Here is a 17,823-nt window from a genome sequence, read left to right on the forward strand (position 1 = left end):
TTCAGCTTAGGTTATGATCCCAGGGTTCTGGGATCGAGCCCCACATCGGGCTCTCTGCTCAGCGGGGAGCCTGCTTCCTCCTCTCTCTCTGCCTGCCTCTCTGCCTACTTGTGATCTCTGTCTGTCAAATAAATAAATAAAATCTTTTAAAAATATATATATATCAGGGACGCCTGGGTGGCTCAGTCCATTAAGCAGCTGCCTTCCGCTTGGGTCGTGGTCCTGGGGTCCTGGGATTGAGTCCCACATCGGGCTCCCTGCTCAGTGGGGAGTCTGTTTCTCCCTCTGCCCCTCTCTCTCTCTCTCTCTCATGAATAAATAAATAAAATCTTAATATATATATATGTAGATATATATCAAAAGCAGTGAAAGTCCATTCTTGATTTTTACAAATGGTTTAAGAATGCCACGTGCTCTTGCACTTGCTCTCACGGTATATATCTACATATATCTACAGCCATTCTTTGTAAAATGCTAATAAAAATAACAGGTAAGATTTTAGAACCAAGTATGTGCTCTTTCCTCATTGTTAACCAGTTAGACGAAGCAAGACAACTAAGAAGGCAACACAGTCCACCCGCATCCCTTTGAGCTTGTTTTTGACATAGCAGCATTTTTCCTTGGCAAAGCTTTTCTCAACCTCTGACTGCTGGAAGACTGGGAGTACCTGAATGAGGGAAGGGGGGCAGGAGTCCTCTTGGTGAATTCCACTCTTGTGGATTATCTGATTTAAAGGTGACAGAGCCAAATTCTTCAATTTGATTTTGAAACTCTTCCACTAAAAATGGGCAAGGTGGGGCGGGGAGTCTGCTTCTCCCTCTTCCTCTCCTGAGCAGAGAGCCTGATGTGGGACTCGATCCCAGGACCCTGAGATCATGACTTGAGCTGAAGGCAGTGGCTTAACCCACTGAGCCACCCAGGCACCCTATTTTTAACTTCTTGATGAACCTCCATACTGTCTTCCAGAGTGGCTCTTCTGCTGGCATTCCCACCAACCATGTAAGAGGATTCCCTTTCTCTGCATCCTCGCCAACATCTGTTGTTTCTTAACTTGTTTTAGTCATTCTGACTGGTGTGAGGTGGTATCTCATTGCTTTGATTTGTATTTCCCTGATGCCGAGTGATGTGGAGCATTTTCTCACGTGTCTGTCGGCCATTTTTATGTCTTCTTTGAGAAAGACCTGTTCATGTCTTCTGGCCATTCCCATTCTTAAATACCAAACCCCCTCAGCTACAAATACATCCCTGGACAAGCCCAAGGCAAGTTTATTCCCTTAGCAGGAGGGCCTGAAATTTTCCCAGGTGACTGGAAGCCTAGGGCTGGGCAGTCAAGAGCAAGCTTGAGATGGGATTCCAGTCTTTTCCATTTGGCAGATGGGAAGGCTGAAGGTCCTGGAAGGACTAGTGCTGAAGATAGTGCACAAATACAAAAACCAGAGCCCCTTTTGGCTGTCCCCAGCTCTGGGAGCTTGCCAGTGAAGTTTGAAAGACGACCTTTGAGCATGGCTGCCAGGAACTTTGATACAAATTGCCTCAGAGACAACTAGCTGGTTCAGTCAGTAGAGCATGCGACTCTTGATCTTGGGGTTGTGAGTTCAACCCCTATGTTAGGTGTTAGACATTACAAAGAAAAAAATTAATAAACTTTTAAAAAGGAAAGAAAATGAATTGCAAAGGCCTCTCCTGGTTCCCTAGTTGCCAAGGTATTTACATGCAATTTTTTTTCCCAAGGAGTGGCAGGATTTGAGTGAAGAGAAATACAAATGAAGAAATGGGTGTTCAGGGATGCCTGGGTGACTCAGTCAGTTAAGCGTCTGCCTTTGGCTCAGGTATGATCCCAGGGTCCTAGGATCGAGCACCACATCGGGCTCCTTGCTCAGTGGGGAGCTTGCTTCTCCCTCTGCCTGCTGCTCTCGCTGCTTGTGCTCTCTATTTCTCTATCAAAAAAAAAGGAAAAAGAGAGAAAGAAAGAAAGAAAAAAGGGAAAAGAAAAAAGAAGAGAAGAAAAGAAAAGAAATGGGTGTTCATAACCTGTATCACTTGAATAACAAATAAAAAATGTCAAGAGACACTAAAAAATGGGAGTCTGGGGACGCCTGGGTGGCTCAGTTGGTTGGGCAGCTGCCTTCAGCTCAGGTCATGGTCCCAGCGTCCTGGGATCGAGTCCTGCATCGGGCTCCTTGCTCAGCGGGGAGCCTGCTTCTCCCTCTGCCTCTGCCTGCCATTCTGTCTGCCTGTGCTCGCTCTCTCTCCCTCTCTCTCTGACAAATAAATTAAAAAAAAAAAAGGGAGTCTGTATGTGAATAATATTAATCGCAGAAACACTTCAGCACAGAATAGGGGAATTCTGAGAAAGGTAATCCCATAACCAAGGTCGGTCATCCGTGGGGTCTATCAGTCTGACTTAAAGACTACTTTCAGATGTAAAATGAGACGGGTGGGTTTGTGGCTACCGATGTCCACTTATTCATCCTGTGCCTGGCCCCTAACTTTCTAATAATAGATAACAAACTCCAAGAATAGATAACAAAGATCACAAAGACCAAGAATCCATATTTTGAAAGAAATACAACCAGCCATTCATTTACCAAGTTTGATGTTTTTAACTCCTGAAGAGAAGGAGTTTGTTGGTAGTGAAGGGGTCTGTATCAAGCTAACGCCTGAGTTTCTCTAACTTGCCTAAAGATCCCTAATAGGGATGCCTATTAAACCTCGGTCCCCTGAATCCTCCTCCGAAACACTGACTCCCGTTCCCGGGTGAGGTGAGGATCTAGGAATCTGAACTTTTTATGAACACCCAGATGGTTCTTACCAGAAGTTTGGAAAATGTCCGTCATCTTTAAAAACATTTTGTGCCATTGTTGTAGTATATACTCTGAATAGTAAATGCTGAGGGGCACGGGTGGGGAGGGCAGGAGGGATGCTCCAAACCAGGCATTATTTTTCTAAGTATCTCAGGAAGGCTTTCTGGGTCTCAGAGGCTTTTAAAAGTGCCATGTAGGAATGAGAAGTGGTGGGAGCCACTGGGTGGCTCAGTGGGTTAAAGCCTCTGCCTTCAGCTCAGGTCATGATCTCAGGGTCCTGGGATTGAGCCCCACATCAGGACTCTGCTCAGCAGGGAGTCTGCTTCCTCCTCTCTCTCTGCCTGCCTCTCTGCCTACTTGTGATCTCTGTCTGTCAAATAAATAAACTCTTTAAAAAAGGGGGGGGATGAAAAATGAAAAGTGGCATGTTCTCCCAATTGAGCCAGCCAGGTACCCCTATTTTACCACAATTTTTAAATTTTTTTTTTTAAAAAGGTACCTTCCTCTCTTGATGTCAGGGTTGTGAGTTCAAGCCCCACATTGGGTGTAGATATTACTTAAAAAATAAAATTTGGGGGCGCCTGGGTAGCTCAGGCAGTTAAGTGTCTGCCTTCAGCTCAGTTTGTGATCCCGGTGTCCTAGGATGGAGCCCTGCATCTGGCTCCCTGCTCAGCAGGAAGCCAGCTTCTCCCTCTCCCTCTGCCTGCAGCTCCCCCTGCTTGTGCTCTCTCTCTGTCAGGTGAATAAACAAAATCTTTAAAAAAAAAAAAAAAAGCTTTTTAAGAAACTGAGACATTGGCAGATACTATAAATGGACAAACCATCTGAATTCTGGGGTTCTAGAAGTACCATCCACTCCCAAAAGAAAAAAGTACCACCCAGATGGAAGGCCTTTCCTGAACTCTGCATGACTACTCCCCTGTTATCTAGTCTTTGTTCCTAATCTCTTCCTATGGGATCCCAGCATTAACTGTAATGCGAGGGCCGATGCTCCCTCACTCCCGAGAGAAGCTTCACTTTCAGTGTTTACCCCATACCCCCTCTCTAAGTGGCTACCTGTCAGTTTCCATTTCAGCTCTACCTTTCTACTCCCAGGGCTGCTGACCACCAGCTGACATATTACCTGTATTGATTGTCTAAGAGCTGTCAAGGTGGAGGGAAAGACTATTCTAAGGCAGCCCCAAGCTCTTAGCTGAGTGGGATCATAAACGCCCCCATTAAAGGTTTCATTCAATAACAATCTTTGCTAAAGTAAATGGACATCTGTCTCCCACCCCCACAACGAATACAGAGCCCATTATCAATGGGCAAGAGAGCGCTGAACGGCGCTGGTATCAGTTTCCACGTTTTCAAATGATTCCTTTAATGAAAAGCTGCGTTCTTTTCAGGCCATAAAACACCCAGGAAAAGTCTATTCATTTAGCTATGGTACATATTAGCTTATTTATTTATGGCTAATGCTGCCATCAGCATTCCCTGGATGAGGAGTTAACTCACTTAATGATTGCTTGATAAACTGCTAAAAAGCAAATATGCTGAAACCGTCTCTCCTGCAGGGTGCACTGCCTAGAGCCATCATGCAGAGTGATTTAAGTTGATTTTTTCATTTCAAACACAAATCCGCTGGTCTATACACTCTATGTAAAACTATTCCCAGTCAAAGGCAGATGCTTAACCGACTGAGACACCCAGGTGCCGCTGATTAGCGATTTCTGTTAGTGCAGTTCTAAAGATAATTTTAAAAGTTCAATTGTATTTATTTGTTAATGGCTAATAGTGCACATAACGGAACTATGAGTAATGAAAGTGTGTACAGTGAAGTAGAAGTGTTCTTTCATGAAATTACCCCCCTTTTCTGTTGTTGTTAGGTGAGACTATAAAAAAGAAAGGCCTTCAAAGTCATTTCAAAATCCTGTCCTGCTGAAACACACGGAGGCAGAGGGAGGACTGCTAGGCAGCCTCATAGTGTGTGAGCCCAGAAAGAGATCAAGTAACTTCCACTCCTGCCTTTCAGGCAGACCTCATGACTATTTTTTTTTTCAAAGATTTTATTTATTTATTTGTCAGAGAGAGAGGGAGAGAGAGCGAGCACAGGCAGACAGAATGGCAGGCAGAGGCAGAGGGAGAAGCAGACTCCCTGACGAGCAAGGAGCCCGATGTGGGACTCGATCCCAGGACGCTGGGATCATGACCTGAGCCAAAGGAAGCCAACTGAGCCACCCAGGCGTCCCGACCCCATGTCTATTTTAATGTCCACCTGCTGTCAGAGAGATGCAAGTCTGTGTCTGAAACTCATCAATCCTCCCGACGTGCTGGCCACTCCTGTTTCCTTGGGAGCCCTTACAGGGTCCCTTCCTGACTTCAACTGTAAATGCTGCCATCCTGCATTGTCTTCTCACTATACACTGTCATCCCGGTCTCCTGCCTCGGCCTTGCTGGCTCCGCTGATCATCTCTACCCTGATAATTCCTACCTTCTTACCCGACTTCTATTTTTTTATTTTAAGATTTTGTTTATTTATTTATCAGAGAGTGCACAAACAGGGGGAGCAGCAGGCCGAGGGAGATGCAGGCTCCCCGCTGAGTGGGGAGCCCCATGCACAACTAGATCCTAGGACTCTGGGATCGTGACCTGTACTGAAGGCAGATGCTTAACCAGCTGAGCCACCCCGGCGTCCCTTGATCTGACTTCTTACTTGGAATCTCTGTGTGCCTTGGAAGCAACTGATTTCGACACATCTGAAACCAAACTTAAGATCTTTTCTACAAACCTGACTGCCCACCAGACATCCCTGTCTTACGAATGGTCCCGCCACCTGCCATCCTAGGAACCTGGTTGTCACGGCTGACATGCAGCGCATACAATTCATTTCCAAACCAAGGGCCCAGGGTACCTGGGTGGCTCAGTGGGTTAAGCCTCTGCCTTCAGCTCAGGTCATGATCTCAGGGTCCTGGGATCGAGTCCCGCATCGGGCTCTCTGCTCAACAGGGAGCCTGCTTCCTCCTCTCTCTCTCTGCCTGCCTCTCTGCCAGATCTTGTGATCTCTCTCTATCAAATAAAATTTTTAAAAAAATTAGAAAAGAAGAAATTAAAAAAAAAACAAAACAAAACCAAGGGCCCATCATCTCAACCTGGGCCCACAGGGTAGCTATCACATCTACTCTTGCCCTCCTCCAATCATTTGCTTCCTGGCCAGGCCACCAGAGGCATCTTTTCAAATCACGTATCTGTTATCATTTCTTTGCTTGAGCACCTTTAATTAACTTCCCATTCATAATTCAAAACCTTTCACCCTGGGGCGTCTGGGTGGTACAGTGGTTGGCCTCTGACTTCGGCTCAGGTCATAATCTCAGGGTCCTGGGATGAGCCCCCACGCACTGCCCCTGTCGGGCTTCCTCAGCCAGGAACTTCTTCCTCTCCTCTACAGCTCCCCCTGCTCTGCTCGTACTCTCTCTTTCTCAAATAAATAAATAAAATCTTTGAAAAAGGGGAAAAACAAAACCAAAAACAAAAACTTTTCACCCTAACCAGAAGGCTTCCTGTTTCCTTCTGAGACACACTCCTCTTGGAACTCTGTGCTCTGGCCAATGAGCCAAACTGTTTCCTGCTCCAGGGCCTTTACTAATTATATCTCTTCAACCTGGAACATTCCCCACTCTTCTGGAATCTAGCTTTAAATGCCACTTGTTTGGATTTGGGTCTAGGCTCCACCATTTAACCTGCCGTGTGACCTTTAACTTCTGCAGGCATCAGTTCCCTTATCTGCAAAATGGGGGAAATAATAATACTTACCTAAATGAGCTAATATAAGGTTAAGTAAAACCATGTTCTCCACACAGTGCGTGGCATTTAGTACATGTTCAATAAATGTTAGATACTAAAATCTGTAATTATTTCCTTCTACGTTTCCAGCAGGCATATTGCCCTGGATATAGTAGTGGCTCAATAAATATTTGTGGAATGAATAAATGAATGGACAAGTGTAGGAAAGAAAGACAAGATTTGGCCTTCCCTTTATTGTCATTACTGTGGAGCTAAAATATCCCTATGTAAGAGTGACAGCAGCTACCCAGGATATCTGACAGCCCGGGGAGGGAAGACAAGGACACCAAGCAAAAGAACAAACAGGAAAGCACAGCATGTGTGAAGACAAGGAAGGGAAAGACAGCACAGTGATGAGTTTATTATATCTTGTGCTAGCAGACAGCGATGAGAGCCCTGAGATCCACCGGAGGACCAGTGGGATTGGGGGTGAGACGTGGGAGGCAAGGTGGGAACGCATTTACTCAGTCAACAGTATGCAAAGGCCTAGGTGCTAGAGATGCCAAGTACAGTATGTTCAAGATGCAGTAAAGAAGGTACCCCACTGGGGCACCTGGGTGGCTCAGTTGGTGAAGCATCTGACTGCTGATTTCAGCTCGGGTCATGATCTCAGGGTCCTGAGATCCAGCTCTGAACTAGGCGTGGAGCCTACTTAAGATTTTCTGTCTGTCTCTCTCTCCCTCTCCTTCTGCCCCTTCCGCCCCCACTTGTGCCCTCTCTCTCTCAAAAGAAAAAAAAAGAAAGTACATTACCCTGTAATGCCTCTGGAAAATCCCATATGGCCACCATCCAGCTGCTTCTAGACCTTGTTACTTTCATACACTCAGTAAGTTCTCAGCATCACCAGTAATCAAAGGAGGTGGGCACACTCATTCTACCAGGAACAATATAAAACTGGCAAAATTCTTTTTTTTTTTAAATAATTTTAAAGATTTTATTTATTTATTTGAGAGAGAGAGAGAGACAGAGACACAGAGAGAGAGAGAGCACGAGAGAAGAGGTAGAGGGAGAAGCAGACTCCCAGCGGAGCCAGGAGCGGGACTTGATCCCATGACTCCAAGATCATGACCTCAATAGAAGGCAGTCGCTTAGCCAACTGAGCCGTCCAAGCGCCCCAGCACAACCCTTTTAGAAAGCAGTTATGTGCTGTGCATCCAAAGCCTTGAGAAGATCTGTAGTCTGTAACCTGGTAGCTCCAGTTCAAGGAATCCTTTCTACAGACTCAGACGTGCAGAGGTTTGTGAACAAACACATTCTTGCCCGCACTGCACCGTTGTTAGTAACAAAAATGGATAACAAGGTAAGACGTAGCAGGACGATAGGATGGGGTACTGGGTGGCTCTTGAAGTTTTTCAAAGGCTGCTTGACATTCTTTCTACAAACCAGTGTGACATTGGGAAAAGCTTACAATATAATGCTAGGCCAAAGAGAGTCCAAACTCTCACTAGCAGTGTATGTCTATACAGAGATTGGTACATGTAGCTCTTCATTTAAAACAGATAAAGATGACAATTTTCCAGGCGTTAGTCCCTAGGCAGAGGGAAATTACATAGGAAACCCTTCTAACAAGCTTCTTCAGGTCTAACTCGAATTCTTTCAAGACTCTCTCTAAGCAAGAAAGGGATCACACCATCCAGGACTGGACTGTCCCTCCACAGACTTCAGTTTGCTTTTCTGTCAAATGAGGAGGTGGGACCATATTATTATCGCTAAGGCTTCTGTGAACAAATAAATATGCAAGGTAGCCACCATCTCTGTTAACATCTGCCATTGTCAGGATTTCCTCTTTCTTGGTCCCATTTGGAAAGGCTCCATTGGGGTGCAAAGCTAATAAGCATTTGAATTGGAAAACTCTAGAAATAGCTAGCAGCCTCCAACAGGGGAATTGAGGCAGGAAGAGAAAAGGACAGAATAGGGAGATCAGTATGTTGGGGGATGGGGTGGGTAACAAGGCAGGTTGTGAAGAATACAATCACGGCTCCTAGGGACCCGCAAGCGGTTGCCTCGGGGCCAGCAGATGGCCGGGGCACCCTCTCCTGGCTGCGTCCCCGGGGCCAGCGACCGCCCCGGATTCCACCCCCTCGGTGCTTTATGGTCTTGAGTGGGCGTGGGTCTGGTGAGTATTCCGAGTCGCTAAGACCTTCCCTTCCCACCAGCAGGAGGGGTGAGGGTGAGCGCCGCGGGGGGAGGCGCGGCGCTGCCTCCTCCCTCCTACAGTGATTGCCCTCGGCAGATTTCGGGGTGAGGGGAGGCCAAAGGTCATCGCGGCGGCGGAGACCTCCAAGGGACAGAGGGGCTGTTTGAAGCCTCTCGGGCCTAACCAGAACTCTATATCGGAGAGCATTTAATTGGCCTTGTAATTTCCGATCGATTCCCGAAATCAACACTCGCGGCGAGAAGGGTGGAGACGCCACGACCCCGGCCCGCGGCCCGCGGCCCACCCCCCCCCCCCAACAGAAGCCGGGGTCCCGCCCGCCCCCCCCCCTCGCTCTCTCGGCCCCGGCTTGTAACGCACCTTGGAAGCGTGGGTTCCCCGCACGTGGAGGGGCCCGGGGCAGGGGTGAGGGGGGACGCGGAGGGGACGCGAGCGAATACCCTTCTCCCCCACCGACAGCGCGAGGGCGCAGGAGGGAGAGAGGATTCCCAGAGGAGCAGAGTCGAAATTCTAAAATAACTCTTTTCCTTTTTGCCCTTAGGGAAAGTTGATGCGTAATATCCAGCCACCTAGAGATAATTATCTTCCAGTCTCTGCCCATTCAAATTATGTCTATATGTCTTCTTTATTAAACAGAAATGGTTTTGTAAACTGTCCGCCCCCTTATTACGTAGTGAACGTTTTCTGTTTACCATTAAGTATTCTTCCATAAAACGACTTTAAACGTGCGCATTAAATTCCACTAGAAGGATGTCCTATGAGTTAGAATCAATGGCGTACTGTTGGCTATTTAGGTAGCTTCCAATTTTTCAATATTACGAGGAGCTGTGCTAAACATCTGTGTAGATAAATATTTGCCTGCATCCCGGAGTGTTCCTCATTCGAATCGATTTCTAGACGCAAACTAATGGGACCAAACATAGGGAAGGAATGGGAAGATTTAAGGTGGGCCCAGGTGTGCTGATAGCTGACAGCACCGCGGAGAGACTAAGGCAGTGGCTGAGCCCTCCACAGTGGCTATTGTTATTTCTTCCTAACTTACCCTCTGGCTTTCCCCCCTCCCCCCTTAATTATTATTCAGAGCTTTCTTGGAGAAAGCAGGGCCCTGATTTCACCGGGACTGCCAGAGGTTTCCCAGGTAGGAAGGACCGCCCCCGCCTAGAGGGTCCTCATCGGGAGTGGGGGTGGGAGTGCTGGAGGGGATAGAGGCACACACAGGGTCCAGATCCAGTTTGTGGATGGATGTCCCTCCCAGGTGACATCCAGGGCCCGGCACATCCCCCCCCCGTGCGTGGGAGTGGCGGGGGGGGGGGCGTGACAATGGCCAGGAAGACTGGTGACCCTCCTCTGAGCCGCTGGCCAAAGACCCCACAGTCTTTCCCTTCCCCCTTTTTCCTCTCCCTCCCTAACCCTGCACCTTCGGAACTCCTCCTCCCCTCCACCTTCGGCAGCCGGAGCCCTCACGCCCCGGTGAGTGGTAAGCCCCGCCGCCAAGTCTGGCCTCGAGCTAGAGAGGGCGCGGAAGAGCGCAGCGGCAGAGAGAGCCCTGCAGAGAGAGAGAGAACTGAGGCAAGGACTCGCGCCTGCCCTCCCTCCCCAGCCCCCGCCAGCCCCAGGACAAGCCCGGGGCTGGAGCTCCTCCTAGACCCGCCCCAGGCTGAACCCGGGCCCACCCAGCTCACCGCCCTAAACCGGGAGGCTGGGCGGGCTCTCCTCTGACTTTTCGAAGCCGCCCAGGTTGCTGGTAGAGACCAGGCAGTTGAGGACAGGGTCTAACTCGGGGCTGTCTACCTGCGCGCCAAAATGGGGCGGACTGGTGTCTCTTGGTGACCTTTTTGTTTTTGCTGGCACGTGTCCCGAACCTCAGAAAGAGCTTCTTGGTGGGGAAGGGCTGAAGCAAGACCTCAAAGGGCGGGTAGCCTTTTCCCTCCATCCTTACCTTCTCGTTTTGAGAGCTGGTCAGGGAGTGAAGGGCTGAAGCCTTGAGTGCAAGCTTGGGGCAGACCACGCACCTAACATTTTGTGAGTGTTTCCATTATTCATTCTCCCGAAGGCTGACGTTCTGTATACCCTTCACTGCTGTGTATACTTTTTGAATGCAAGGGCCTACCTCTTACACTTAAGTTGTTCCTTGATAGATGAAAATGCATATGATATGTACTTTCATATACTGAACATATATTTTTAATATATAACCGACCTGTCTGTATACAACTCTTTGGGAAAGAGCTAAAGCTTGGTGCAAAACAGCAATCAGGTACGCGAATATAGGCGGCCTCTCATGCTTCCTGCCTGTGAACCATAGTTAATGGGAATGTCCTCTGACTAGGGTGGGCATGGAGACCTCTGCGTGGATCATTTTCTCTACCTGGGTCACCGTTTCCCCAGCTAAATTCCACATCCTTATGTCTCCACATCCTATCTGTCGCTGTCATCTCCAGTCCACTGAAAGTGGAGGAATATGAATCGTGAGAGGTATACGGTGTTTACTTCCGGGTGTAAAAGTAAGCATGAGGGGCGCCTGGGTGGCTCAGTGGGTTAAAGCCTCCGCCTTTGGCTCAGGTCATGATCTCAGGGTCCTGGGATCAAGCCCCACATTGGGCTCTCTGCTCTGCAGGGAACCTGCTTCCCCCTCTCTCTCTGCCTGCCTCTCTGCCTACTTGTGATCTCTATCTGTCAAATAAATAAATAAATAATCTTAAAAAAAAAAAAAAAAAGTAAGCATGAATGTGAAATATGCACCTGGTGTACCCCTACTGAGCTCCAGTGAACCAGAAGGGTTGGACACAATGAAACTGGAATGAAGGGAAAGCTTTATGCAAGGCGAACCTTGTGAACAGAATTTCAGAGAAATGGAGGGACCACATTCAAGAAGAGGGATGAAGTCTCATTAGACTGTCATACTAGAAAGATTGACTTAAGCTGTGGGAAATCATAAAAGAAGTCAAGCAGTTTGGAAAATCTAAAGGTTTATTTTGTCCTCATTGTTGTATTTCTGGGAGCAAGTGTGATAAAGATGGTAAGATTGGTTAAGTCTGTAAGCTTGTGCAAAAATGTAAATTAGGAAAAAAGTGTCGACTTTATTTTGCTTGCTTGGTTTGGAAAGTTCGGAGGAAACATGTAAGTTTGAACCCAGATGCTTATATCCACTCCCTCTTAAAACCCTACTGAAACGATACTAAAAGGCTAAAAAGGGTGCCTGGGTGGCTCAGTGGGTTGAGCCTCTGCCTTCAGCTCAGGGCGTGATCTCAGGGTCCTGGGACCGAGCCCCACATTGGGCTCTCTGCTCAGCAGGGAGCCTGCTTCTCCCCCTCTCCGCCTGCCTCTTTGTCTACTCGTGATCTCTCTCTCTGTCAAATAAACAAATAAAATCTTGAAAAAAAAAAACGGCTAAAAAAGGGGGGCAGAGAAAGTATAAGGACAAAGGGAAAAGAAATAACAGAGGATGAGATATTCTGACAAAATTTTGGAAGCTGGAAAGCAGATGGTCAAGTGTTAGCTGAAGCCTTCCTGAGAGAGCTGATTCCCAAGACTGACAAGAACCAAGAGGAGCCCTCCACAGATCCCAGGAAGGTTCAGGAAATGAGACAACCAGTTCTTCTGCCAGGGGGAGTGTGGGTGGGGATGAAGTTAAGAGAATTGGTTGAAGGTTTTACAAGGACTGGTTAGATCCTCAGATCTTATCCCAGCCTGTGTGTCCTCACTTTATGCCACAGTGTACATCTAATTATCCTGAACAAGGATCACTGACACTGAAAAACCCTTCAATATGCCAGACAGAGATCAAAATAAGAAACAAACAAACAGGGGCACCTGGGTGGCTCAGTGGGTTAAGCCTCTGCCTTCGGCTCAGGTCATGATCCCAGGGTCCTGGGATGGAGTCCTGCATCAGGCTCTCTGCTCTGCAGGAAGCCTGCTTCCCCTCTCTCTCTCTGCCTGCCTCTCTGCCTACTTGTGATCTCTGTCAAATAAATAAATAAAATCTTAAAAAAACAAACAAACAAACAAAAAATGAACTGGGAGGAAACAATGTATAGAGCAGGAGAAAACTTCTTAAAAAACTCAGACCTCTAGTAGAGAGACATACTAGACGATCTTGCATTCATGGAACAAAAGCAGGGAACCCAGAGGACAAGAACCTCTTAGTAATTAAAAATATGTTAGCAAAAAAAAAAAAAAAAAAAAAAAGTTAGCAAAAAACAAAACAAAACAAAACCCCAGAAGAGTTGGAAAAGCAGAAGCTGAAATTGAGGAAATTACCTAGAAAGTAGACCAAAGAGGTAAAAAAAAAAAAAAAAAAAAGGAAAATGGGGAAGAAAAAATTAAAAGTTCAATTCAGAAGACCCTAAATCCAAATAGAAATGACAGGTTCCCCTTTACCTCATAAGCACCCTTTCCTAGAAAGCTCAGAAGGGTGTTCTAAAAAAGGCCTCAACCAAGAAAAAAGAAGTCATAGGATCCAGGAAACAGAGGGTACAAAACAGATGTGTTGTATCCTAGGTTAATGGCAAAAGAAGTCACAGGATGCCATGTCACAGAGCAGTCCCAAACAGAAAAAGATGGAGGCCATCAGGAGGGACATCCCCAAAGGGATGGGGAAGAGAGTGAGAAAACCCCACAGAAACCAAGCAAGCACACAACCAAAAAAGGCATATAGCTATTAACTTGGGAGATTAAAAAAAAAATTGACACAAAAAAGGAAAACTACACTGTAACCAGTACATAATTGGGCTCTGTTGGGAACAATATTTACATCCATAGTGACAAAGAATAATATGTATAACTCTGAGCATATTGTGAGGGTAGACAGAGGGAATGAAAAGAAATGGCAATATATACATGTTATATAGAAATTTGGGGATAGCTACTGCTTATAGCTTTATTTGGAAGCATAGATATCACAGCCTAGAGAGCTAGAGTGAGGACATGCTATAACTTTGTAAAACTGCGTGAGTCTCCAAAGTTTTCATTTGAAATATTTTAAGTCTAAAAGGAAATTGCAAAAAATACTACAGAGAGTTCCCATGTACTTACATCCCCTTTCCCCCACTGATTACATCCTATGTAACTGTGGAACATACCAGAACGAGGGGATAACTTTTATTACTCATTTCTTTTTTCTACATAAATTTTACAATTGTGTTCAGGTTATTATTTTGTTTTGGATAAGCATTTTAAAAAGTCTGGGGCCTACTTCATCCTCAAATGTATTGATATAATGTTGTATAAACCATTCTCATAATTTGAAAACCTCCTTGGTGTCTGGATTATGTCTGTTTTCTGTTCCTAATGTTATTCCTGTTTCTCCCTCATTCTCATTCTCTTGTCCTCTTTTTTTTTTTTCAATACCACACAAAGTTTTTTCTTTTGTTGGTCATTTGTTTTGTTGATCAACTCTAGTAGCCTTTTTTTTTTTTTAAGATTTTATTTATTTATTTGACAGACAGAGATCACAAGTAGGCAGAGACCGTGAGAGGGGGAAGCAGATTCCCCGCTGAGCAGAGAGCCCTATTTGGGGCTCAATCCCAGGACCCTGGGATCATGACCTGAGCCAAACGCAGAGGCTTTAACCCACTGAGCCACCCAGCCGCCCCGCCCCCCCCCCTTTTTTTTTTAGGTTTTATTTATTTGTTAGAGGGAGAGCAAGAGCACAGGCAGGGAGAGCAGCAGGCAGAGGCAGAAGCAGAAGCAGAAGCAGGCTCCCCGCTGAGCAGGGAGCCAGATGCGGGGATCCGCCCAGGACACCGGGATCATGACCTGAGCCAAAGGCAGAGGCTTTACTGACAGGGCCACCGAGGTGGCCCCACTAGCTTTTACGCTTCCTATATAAACAAATTTTGTTTTTATCTTTTTCTTTTTCTTTTTTTTTTTTTTTTAAAGATTTTATTTATTTATTTGTCAGAGAGAGAGAGTGGCGCACACAAGCAGGCAGAGAGGCAGGCAGAGGTAGAGACAAGCAGGCTCCCCACTGAGCAAGGAGTCTGATGCGGAACTCGATTCCTGGACCCTAGGATCACAACCTGAGCTGAAGGCGGTGGCTTAACCGACCGAGTCACCCAGGCGTCCCTCTTTCTTTTTTTTTTTTTCCTTTTCTTTCTTTTTTTTTTTTTTAAGAGAGCCGGTGGGAGAGAGAGAGAGAGAGAGAGAGAGAGAGAGAGAGAGAGAGAGACTGTGCGCATGCGCGCACGCACGCACCTGCAAGCAAAGGAGGGAAGGGGAAGAGAGAAAAAAGGGAGACAGCGAATGTTAAGCAGGCTCCATGCCCAGGCCAGTGGGGTGCAGGGCTGGATCCCACCACCCAGCTATCATGACCAGAGGCAAAATGAAGTGGCTGAGGCTTAACCGATTGAGCCACCCAGGAGCCCCTGTTTGTATCTTTATCCATCACTGTTCCTGCTTTCTTAGAGGTATATTGTGTGTCTCTTCTTTCTAGTTTCTTGAGTTGACATTTGTTTCCAGTCTTGTACCAGGCAAATTCTAGCAGGAAACAGGGTTGCTTCAAGAAAGTTGAAGAAAGGAACTACTTATAAAGGTGTGATCTCCTCTACTTTCTGTAGACTAAGGGGGAAGAGCTGCAGTGACCAGGGTGGGAGTCTGGGGGAGTAGACACCGGACCTTATGCCCTTCTCTGATATCTGCCAGTGTTGAAGACCCCAGAGGGTAGGGAGCTCTTTGATGCCATCCATAGGGTCATTTTCTCCAGGTCCAAACGGTATGTAGAAGGGGAAGAGTGAATATGAAAGACCAGTAGAAGATATTCAGAACACCTTTTCTTAATAAAGTCATTGAAGGCTATAATTCCTTTGAGTATTACTTTGGCCACATTCTTGATTTCTGACTAGTTTGAGATTTCCTCCTTAAGCTAATAATTTTTTGGAACAGTAAGGTTAAAATTCCAAAGAGAGAAGGGTCATACCTTTTGGTTAACTTAAAGTTTTAGTACATTATAGCCAATGAATGTGGCTTCTGTAATTTCTAATTTGAAGAATTCATTGTCGGGGCATCTTGGGTGGCTCAGTGGGTTAAGCCTCTGCCTTCCGCTCAGGTCATGATCCCAGGGTCCTGGGATCGAGCCCCACGTCAGGCTCTCTGCTCAGCAGAGAACCTGCTTCCTCCTCTCTCTCTCTCTCTCTGCCTGCTTCTCTGCCTACTTGTGATTTCTGTCAAATAAATTAAAAAAAAAAAAATCTTAAAAAAAAAAAGAATTCATTGAACATTTTTACTGGCCTCATGAATATACGGCTAACATTGGCAAGTATTCAGTGGATGTTTGAAACGGATGTGTATTTGTTGTTGTTGGGTAAGGAAATCTGTACCTGTTTAATGTATTATTTAATCCCTCCATCTACATTTTTTGCATAAATTTGATCTGTTGATTTTTGAGTGATAGCTTAATATCTCCCACTTTCTTTTGGTTTGGTCAGTAGCTTTTTGATCTGCTATCAGGTTTTGCTGTATATATTTTGAATCTGCTATTAAGGTACTATTAAGGTACATAAGGTTACCTGGCTGTTTTATATTTTTGGTGGATCATAACTTTTATGAATTTAAAATATTCCTCTTGGCCCCTTTAATACTTTCAGCCTTGATTTCAAATTTGTCTGATATTATTTTTATTGGCATCTACCTCATAGACCAATTTTCTTTTTAATTCCTTTCTTTCCTTTTTTTTGGGGGGGGTCTTCTATGATTTTGCTTTTGTCTCTTATTATACTCAGTGAAAGAGAGAAAACACTGAATCTAATAGTGATTTCTACCATTTTGTGATCATTTTCCAAATTGTGTCAATATAGTTTTTTTTTTTTTTTAAGATTATTTATTTATTTATTTGACAGACAGAGATCACAAGTAGGCAGAGAGGCAGGCAGAGAGAGAGAGAGGGGAAGCAGGCTCCCTGCCGAGCAGAGAGCCTGATGCCCTGGGCCCGATCCCAGAAGCCTGGGATCATGACCTGAGCCGAAGGCAGAGGCTTTAACCCACTGAGCCACCCAGGTGCCCCTGTCAATATAGTTTTGTTCTTTATTCTTTCTGTTCAGCTAGCTCTGTTCTGGATTTCACTAAAAACCTTCATCCGCCAAGGGAAGAGCAATGAGAGGGTCTCAGAGGCTGGGCAGTGCACTGGTGGCTGATGTCTTTCAGGAGGACCAGGAGTTTCTGCACCCATAATTCTAGAACAGCTTAACTATACTGAGCCATGCTCATTTTGATAAGCTCAGTTTTATATGTTTGTTACCATTTTTAGTTTTGAATCCCATACTGGTTTGAGTTGTCTCAAGTAAAAATTATAAAATTTGATATATAAAATCCATATTCAGGTGGTTTTTTATGATTTTACGATATGCAATATGGATATTGAGTGAGGTCTAGATTAGAGTAATTAAATTGTTTGGAAGGTGTGTGTAAACAGGGTAAAAAAATTCTATTCACATCTATTCAAGCTATACATAAAGCAAAATCACCTACCTCCTTCCAATTCAGTCAATGGGTATTTATTTTCGTTGTGTTATTAGAAGAGCTGTTAATTGATCTATTTCTTTTAGCTGAGTTTTCATACTCAGAAAGCATTGCCTAATCTACTTGCCTGCAAGAGACAAAAATACCAAAATATAAAATACAAAAATACCAAAGGTGTTTTGGTTTTATTATGTGACTTCGAATAACTTTCTGTGATTTGTCCTGCAGCATTTTTTGCACATTCCCTGAAATTCCAAATTTGTCTTTCCCATTTGTTTGGGGAAATGTCCTTTTGTTCTAGACATTTTTCTTTTTTCTTTTTCCTTTGTAAAGTCACAACCTCGTTACTGAAATGTATTCGGTCTTCCGTCTTACCGGGCAATTTATCTTCCTTGAACAAGAAACTCCAAATCATTGAAAATATTTTGTCTAAGAATTTCAGATAGAGAGTTGCTGATCTATCTTTTGACATAGTTTGGTGGAGATCATAACTAAATCTTTTTTTTTTTTTTTTTGGCTTGGGGCATGAATTTGAGAGAACATATAGTCTTGACCATTTTTTCATTAATCATCTGGTACGTATTTCTG

This window comes from Enhydra lutris, unplaced genomic scaffold (assembly GCF_002288905.1).
Source record: "Enhydra lutris kenyoni isolate GAN:26980312 unplaced genomic scaffold, ASM228890v2 scaffoldscaffold49, whole genome shotgun sequence".
Taxonomy (NCBI): Eukaryota; Metazoa; Chordata; class Mammalia; order Carnivora; family Mustelidae; genus Enhydra; species Enhydra lutris.